This window comes from Oreochromis niloticus, linkage group LG23 (genome assembly GCF_001858045.2).
Source record: "Oreochromis niloticus isolate F11D_XX linkage group LG23, O_niloticus_UMD_NMBU, whole genome shotgun sequence".
NCBI lineage: Eukaryota > Metazoa > Chordata > Actinopteri > Cichliformes > Cichlidae > Oreochromis > Oreochromis niloticus.
This window is the reverse complement of record NC_031986.2, coordinates 4,597,031-4,605,559: the sequence shown is the minus strand read 5'-3', so window position 1 is coordinate 4,605,559 and position 8,529 is coordinate 4,597,031. Positions and strand designations below refer to the sequence as shown.

General features: G+C 42.1%; 1 long non-coding RNA gene across 1 annotated transcript; it reads left to right on the top strand.

Annotated features, from left to right (window-relative positions):
* The first annotated feature begins 3,380 nt into the window (after nt 1-3,380).
* On the top strand, nt 3,381-5,442 carry LOC112843836 (uncharacterized). The gene is made up of 3 exons (XR_003216370.1): nt 3,381-3,417; nt 4,126-4,722; nt 5,051-5,442. It is a non-coding gene; the product is annotated as an uncharacterized LOC112843836 (long non-coding RNA).
* The last annotated feature ends 3,087 nt before the right edge of the window (nt 5,443-8,529 follow it).

Here is an 8,529-nt window from a genome sequence, read left to right as displayed (position 1 = left end):
TTTGCTGAATGTGTTTGACTGGATAAGTAAAAACAACATGATTTTAAATGTATCTAAATCCAAATCTACCGTATGTTAATTAGAAGCAGATTAGTCAACAGCCCACAACTGAGTCTTTCCATAGCCAGTGTTAGAACACGTCACCCAGATTAAACTACTCGGCGTTACCATAAATCACCACCTTTCATGGTCTCAGCACATCGACTGTTTTTAAGAAAACGGGACAAGGCATAGCTATGGCTATGAAATGCTCTTTCTGTATCACTTCTTCAATTATGAAATTGTAATTAATGCACTAGTAATGTCTCATCTGGAGTATTGTTCAATCATTTGGTCAGCAGCTAATAAGACAGATCTTAACAGACTTCAATTAGTCCAGAATAAGGCGTCCAGATTAGATGTTCATACTATACTAATTAAAAATGGACCGATCCTCGCCTCACAAAATGCGCTACTTGGCGTAACCCAGCTTTGCTTATCAGAGAAGTATGTGTCACTCGATAGAGCGGCTGTTGTCTGCGAGACCTGTCGGCGAACTGGTGGAGCATTTGGAGCCTCACTACATGCTTCCAAACCGCAGCATTTTTAATCTTAATCTTTTCCATACTGAGGCGAAAAGGAAACGATTTGTCCCGTACTTCAGCTAGAATGGGGGAAAAAAAGACTCTGGAGTCTGTGTCCTTAAGCTGCAGCTGCCTCTTCTTCTCTCATGTTTTCTAAGTAGCTGACAGCTGGTAACTGTGCAGGGGCGGCTCCAGCAAAGCTTTGCCAGAGGGCAGGTAGGGCATTAACAAGAAAAGGGAGGCACAAAAAATACTTTTCTTTGTTATTTCAGTTGTCCATTGTGTGTGTGTGTGTGTGTGTGTGTAGGTGGTTGTGGGTGTGTGTATGTCCAGTCCATGAGTTTAACGTGGGTCAGATGTCAGGAGGCAGAGTTCAGGAGTCTGACAGCTGTGGGGAAAAAGCTGTTCCGGTACCTGGTGGTCTTAGTTCAGAGGCTCCTGTAGCGCCTCCCAGAGGGCAGGAGCGTGAAGAGTCCATGTGATGGGTGACTGGGGTCTTTGATGATTTTCCCAGCCCTTTTCAGACACCGCTTCCTGTAGATGTCCTTTATGGCAGGAAGTGGTGCTCCGGCGATGCGCTGGGCAGTTTTCACAATCCTCTGCAACGCCTTCCGGTCCGAGGCAGAGCAGTTCCCGTACCAGACTGTTATACAGTTGGTCAGGATGCTCTCAATAGTGCAGCGATAGAAGTTCACCAGGATGTCTGAGGACAGGTGGTTCTTCCTCAGAGTCCTCAGGAAGAAGAGGCGCTGGTGAGCCTTCTTGACCAGCTTGGAGCAGTTGGTCGTCCAGATGAGATCCTCGGAGATGTGGACTCCAAGGAACTTGAAGCTGCTCACACGCTCCACAGCCGTCCCCTTAATGTAGACGGGTGGATGTGGGTCAGCATTCCTCCTGTAGTCCACGATGAGCTCCTTGGTCTTCTCGGTGTTAAGCAGCAGGTTGTTTGTGTCGCACCACTCAGCCAGACGATCCACCTCCTCCCTGTAGGCGGTCTCATCGTTGTCACTGATGAGGCCAATCACTGTGGTGTCATCTGCAAACTTAATGATGGTGTCAGAACCATCGGCAGGTCTGCAGTCGTGGGTGAAGAGGGAGTAGAGGAAAGGGCTCATTTGGTATAACGGAATAGCTTTAGTGTCTTGTTTTTAAAACTTGAGTATGGACTTATACAAAATGCAGCAAGATATTTATTTAAAAAACAGTTTTATTGATTACAAAAAACGCTATATCGGATTCATATCGGTATCAGCAGATATCCATATGATATCGGAATCGGTATTGGACATTAAAAAGTGGCATCGTGCCATCTCTAATACTAATATCGATAAAATGCATTATCAACTTTCTTGGCTTCCTGTACAGGCTCAAATATTCTATGGCTTACTTGTAGTTATAAAGAAAGCAATTCTGTTAAACACACCACATTTATTTCTGCTCAGCTGCAGTATCCAGATGAAATACATAATGATATTACACGATTTTCAACAAACTGCAATTTAGTAAATGCTCGAGTTAAAAGTAACATTTTGTAAAACTGTTATATTTAGAGCAACTTTCAAGTGGAATAAATTGCCTTATAAAATTAGAGAATTGGCAACTATTCAAAACTTCAGTGAACATTTAAAAGCCGATTTACAGAGCTTTTAGTTCTTGTAAATATTGTAAGAGATGATTTGTTTTTCATATTTGTATAATGTGTCTCAATGTTATTGATAATATTATTATTGTTATTATTGTTTTTTTGATTGTTTATATTTTAATTGTGAAACCTCACTGTGGATGTAAGAGCCAAATTATGTGGATATCTTGAATCCATTTTATTGTATAATATTTTATGTGATTGTATTTGACGGAAGACGAGCAACATCTGTTGTGGAAGCTAATGGGGTTCCTTTTGAATAAACAAACAAACATAGGATTTATTATCACTGAATAATTATGTATAAATCTATAAAAATTATAGAAATATGTATTAGAAACAACAACTCTGTGTGTGTGTGTGTGTGTGTGTGTGTACAATCAGGAGGGATGGGCTTGATTTTGGTGTTGGAACAGTCATGAATTATTTTTAACACCAGGTTGGATGTAATGTGTTAGAACTACCAGCAGGTGGGGATAAGAGACCGTTAAGGTGTTTGGTGCCACACTCCACCTTCAGGTTTAAAACTAGTGTTAATGGAGGGAGTTTGAAGGTTGAGTTTGTTCCACGACTGCATTTCACTCACTGCCTCTGTTTGTATCTCTGTCACTGCAGGACCAACCTGGAGCGAGAAGTCAGCGCTCTCAGGAGGCCGACAAACCTCACAGAAGAAAGAGAGAGAAAACATACACCTGTGACGAGTGTGGGAAGAATTTTACATTAAAGTGTTCACTAAAACGTCATCAGGTCATCCACACTGGAGAGAGACCGTTCAGCTGTAACTTGTGTGGAAAGTCTTTTTCCTGGAAGCGTTCCCTAAAAACACACCAACTCATCCACAGTGGAGTTAAAGCGTACAGCTGTGATCAGTGTGGCAGAGCTTTTACTCACAGTAGGAACTTACAGAGACATCTAGTTACCCACTCTGGAATTAAGGCATACAGCTGTGACATTTGTGGAAAAACTTTCAGCCTGATTGAGAGCAGAAATAGACACCTACGCATTCACACCAGACAAGATGTGTACTGCTGTGAACAGTGTGGCAAATACTTTACAACAGACACAGAGTTACAACAACACATGTTTACCCACACTGAGGAGAGACCTTATAAATGTGACCTGTGTGAGAAAACTTTTAAATCTCCACTTAGCCTGAAACGACACCAACAGATCCACACCGGAAAGAGACTCTACAAGCGAAGTTACTTTGAGGTATGTATTTATATTGTTATCTTGTCATTTTAGCCTGACTGTTTGGAACAACTCTGCTCATTAAACTGTGTTAGCATGTTAGCAATTCTACTGCATGGAAAAGCAGATGATTTGTTTTTGATATTTGTGTAATGTGCCTCAATGTTATTGATATTATTATTATTGTTGTTATTGTTATTATTGATTGCTTATATTTTAATTGTGAAACCTCACTGTGGATGTAAGAGCAAAATTATGTGGATATATTGAATCCACTTTATTGTGTAATATTTTATATGATTGTATTTGACGGTAGACGAGCAACATCTGTTGTGGAAGCTAATGGGGTTCCTTTTGAATAAACAAATAAACAAACATAGGCTTTATTATCACTGAATAATTATGTATACATCTATACAAATTATAGAAATATGTAATAGAAGCAACAAAATAATATAAATTATAAAATAATATAAAACTGTGTGTGTGTACAATCAGGAGGGATGGGCATGATTTTAGTGTTTAAACAGTCATGAATCATCTTTAACACCAGGTTGGATGTAATGTGTTAGAACTACCAGCAGGTGGGGATAAGAGACCTTTAAGGTGTTTGGTGCCACACTCCACCTTCAGGTTTAAAACTAGTGTTAATGGAGGGAGTTTGAAGGCTCAGTTTGTTCCACGACTGCATTTCACTCACTGCCTCTGTTTGTATCTCTGTCACTGCAGGACCAACATGGAGCGAGAAGTCAGCGCTCTCAGGAGGCCGACAAACCTCACAGAAGAAAGAGAGAGAAAAAACACACCTGTGACGAGTGTGGGAAGAAGTTTACTTCAAAGTGTTCACTAAAACGTCATCAGGTCATCCACACTGGAGAGAGACCGTTCAGCTGTGACTTGTGTGGAAAGTCTTTTTCCTGGAAGAATGCTCTAAAAACACACCAACTCATCCACAGTGGAGTTAAAGCGTACAGCTGTGATCAGTGTGGCAGAGCTTTTACTCACAGTAGCCACTTACAGAGTCATCTAGTTACCCACTCTGGAATTAAGGCATACAGCTGTGACATTTGTGGAAAAACTTTCAGCCGGAGAGGGCACCGAAATATACACCTACGCATTCACACCAGACATGTTGTGTACTGCTGTGAACAGTGTGGCAAAGAGTTTATAACAGACACACGGTTAAAACAACACATGTTTACCCACACTGAGGGACGACCTTATAAATGTGACCTGTGTGAGAAGGCTTTTAAATCTCCACATCACCTGAGACGACACCAACAGATCCACACCAGAAAGAGACTCTACAAGTGCAGTTACTGTGAGGTATGTATTTATATTGTTATCTTGTCATTTTAGCCTGACTGTTTGGAACAACTCTGCTCATTAAACTGTGTTAGCATGTTAGCAATTCTACTGCATGGAAAAGCAGCTCTGAGTGATTATTCAGATTTTTATGCCAGTTATGATTTTAGTATTACTGTAGTATTATGGTGGTAGTATTGTAGTTATTGCAGCCCAGTAAACTGAGTGTGTTAACTGAAACAGTAAAATGTAATTGGACGTCTGCAGAGATGCTCTTTATTTCAGGCGACGTTCAGGATAAAAATGTTGAAGGACTGACTTACACTGTCTTTGTGTCTTTGTTTAAAAGCAGAGCGACACAGATGGATCCAGTTCTCAACCCTGTCATCACTGTGGTGGTGGGAAAGACTTTCGTTGTGACATTTGTGGAAAAACTTTCAGTTGGCAAGTTGCCCTAAAAACACATCAACGTAGACACACTGGAGACAAACTGAAATACTGCAAAGAATGTGGGAGAAGTTTCACCACATCAAGTGACTTAAAACAACATGAACTGATTCACAGTGGGGTTAAAAAGCACCTCTGTGATCAGTGTGGGTCATCCTTCAACACTGCAGGTCAGCTTAAAAGACACAAACGAGTCCACACAGGAGAGAAACCATACAAGTGCAGACACTGTGACAAAAGCTTCTCAAATTCAAGTCATCGTAACTATCATGAACGTACACACATGGAAGGAAACTACAGCTGTGACCAGTGTGACAAGAGCTTCAGGAATCTCAGTTCATACTCCGAACACAAACGATCCCATGTTACTAATAAACTGTTTCACTGTTACCAATGTGCCCAAACATTCACCTCATTGTCTGCTCTGTGCAAACATCAGCGTGATCACTCAGGGCTGAAATCACTCCCATCACTGGATCACAGTGAATGTGAAGAGACAGAAAGATCCTCTGGTTTCAGTGTCAGACTCAAAAAGCTTGAGATCAGGCTCCACAGAGTTCAGATAGAATCATTTAAACTTGTGTTGAACTGAACTGGTTGCTGGGCTGAACTTCTACGTAATACAGATTTACATGGGATCAAAGGAGTTTGCGAAGAAAAGCGTCTGGACTTCTTTAAGTTGCTTGAAGACGTTTCACCTCTCATCCGAGAAGCTTCTTCAGTTCTAAGGTCAAATGGCCGAGAGTCCCAGATTTAAACCCAGTGGGAGTATCCCCCCAAAGAGGGACAAAGGACCCCGTGGTGATCCTCTAATCACATGAGCCAAGGTGTGAAAGCGAGTGTCGGACCTAATCAGCCAGGGTTTCGGGTGAGCTCATTGTGAAACCTGGCCCCACCTTGTTATGTGAATTCCTGAGGTCAGATGGCCCAGGATGTGAGTGGGCATTAAGGCGTCTGGGGAGGGAACTCAAAACTGGATTATAGATGGCAGACAGTTGGTGTTGTAAACCACCGCCTCTGTTCAAAGATGGTTGCTCACAGTGGACATAGATGGCCTCTTTCACTCCTCTTTCAAACCATCTGTCCTCTCTGTCCAAAATGTGAACATTGGCATCCTCGAAAGAGTGACCTTTATCCTTAAGATGCAGATGGACTGCTGAGTCTTGTCCTGTGGTGGAGGCTCTTCTATGTTGTGCCATGCGCTTGTGAAGTGGCTGTTTGGTCTCTCCAATGTAGAGGTCTGGGCATTCCTCGCTGCACTGTACAGCATACACCACGTTGTTCAGTCTGTGTTTTGGAGTTTTGTCTTTCGGGTGAACCAGTTTCTGTCTGAGTGTGTTGCTGGGTCTGAAGTACACTGGGATGTCGTGCTTGGAGAAGACTCTCCTGAGTTTCTCTGATACACCGGCTACATAGGGGATGACAACGTTGTTGCATCTGTCTTTCTTATCCTCCCTCGCTGGTGTCTGATCTTCTTTTCTGTGCCTCTTTGCTGACTTTATGAACGCCCAGTTAGGATAACCACATGTTTTGAGTGCTTCCTTTACGTTTGTGTGTTCCTTCTTTTTCCCTTCAGGCTTAGAGGGAACATGTTCTGCCCGGTGGTGTAGGGTCCTGATTACTGCAAGTTTGTGTTCCAGAGGGTGATGGGAGTCAAAGAGGAGGTACTGGTCCGTGTGTGTGGGCTCCGGTAAACTTCGATGTTGAGGTTGCCATTCTCATCAATGTGCACAGCGCAGTCCAGGAAAGGCAAACAGTTATCCTTTGTGTCTTCCCTGGTGAACTTGATGTTTTTATTCACAGCGTTAATGTGCGCAGTGAAGGATTCCACTTCTTGTGTCTTGATTTTGACCCAGGTGTCATCTACATATCTGTACCAGTGGCTGGGTACTCTTCCTTTGAAAGAGCCAAGAGCCTTTCTTTCCACTTCCTCCATGTAAAGGTTGGCTACAATAGGTGACACGGGGGAGCCCATGGCACAGCCATGTTTTTGTCTGTAGAAGCCTTCGTTGTATTTGAAGTATGTTGTGGTAAGGCAGAGGTCTAACAGTGTGCAAATCTGATCGGGTGTGAAGTTGGTCCTGTCTTCCAAGAAGCTGTCTTCTTGTAGTCGTTTTCTGACAGTCTCCACTGCTTCCGTGGTGGGTATGCAAGTGAAGAGAGAGACTACATCAAAGGACACCATGGTTTCATCTGGATCCAGGGTAAGTTTCTGGACCTTGTCGGTGAAGTCGGTGGAGTTCTTGATGTGGTGTGGGGTGTTCCCCACGAGAGGTGCAAGGATGGTAGCAAGGTGTTTCGCAATGTTATAAGTGGCTGAGTTTATGCTACTGACTATGGGTCTGAGTGGGACCCCTTCCTTGTGGATTTTAGGAAGTCCATAAATGCAGGGTATGGCATCCCCTGGATAAAGGCGGTGATATGTAAGGCGGTCAATGATTTTGTCCTTTTTGAGGTCTTGAAGGCAAACTTCGCCTTAATGCCCACTCACATCCTGGGCCATCTGACCTCAGGAATTCATATGACAAGGTGGGGCCGGGGAGTTCACTCATGATTGGACCATGAGAATAAAGGTTTTTAGTTCTTTCAAAGAGAGTCTTGGAGCTGTTTGATGTTTTTGTTTTTCTGAAACCACCTGAAAGAAAAACTATTTTTCTTGCTTTATGTAATGTGGAAGTTTTTAATGTTTCTTTCATCTGTGATGTTCTTGAATGTGTTCACATGAAAATCTTACAAATAAACTGTTCTTTTAGCTTTAACTCCTAATTTATTCATTATTTATGGATGTAGCACAGCAGCAGTTTCTTGATTAACACATGGAGGGCTCGGGATCTGATGGTAAAAAATGTTTTGTGTCCTTGTACACATCATACAGCTCAGCTGTTCCACAGATGTCAGGTTTACACAGTGGGATGGTTTGTAAGAACGCAGCTCTCCTGTGGATAAATCCTTACTCTTAGCCTCAGGACCTCACACAGTCCCAGCAGGTTCGGTCAGAAGATTTATCCCTTTTTCATTTCTATATGATTCTTCTTGCATCTAAACAAAGATGATTATGATGATGATGAGTCATTTATGAAAAAAGAAGCAAAAAAACAATATTGTTGTATGAGGATTTTTATGGCAGATTTTGTGCATCAACATTTTTGTACATGAAAATGTTGAAAGGATGCAAAGGAGGAGGAGGGCACAAGAGCTCAGCACGTGATACTGACTGGAAGCAACACAGCTGCTGTTGACAAAGCAGCAGAGTCAGATATGAATGTGTATTGAATTCATCGTGTAAATATACCAGATTTATCCACATACGCTAGTTTTCACCCTTTTTTTTACTTTCAGTAAGTTTACTTTTAGTTTATTTTTACTTTCTTAAGACGCAGG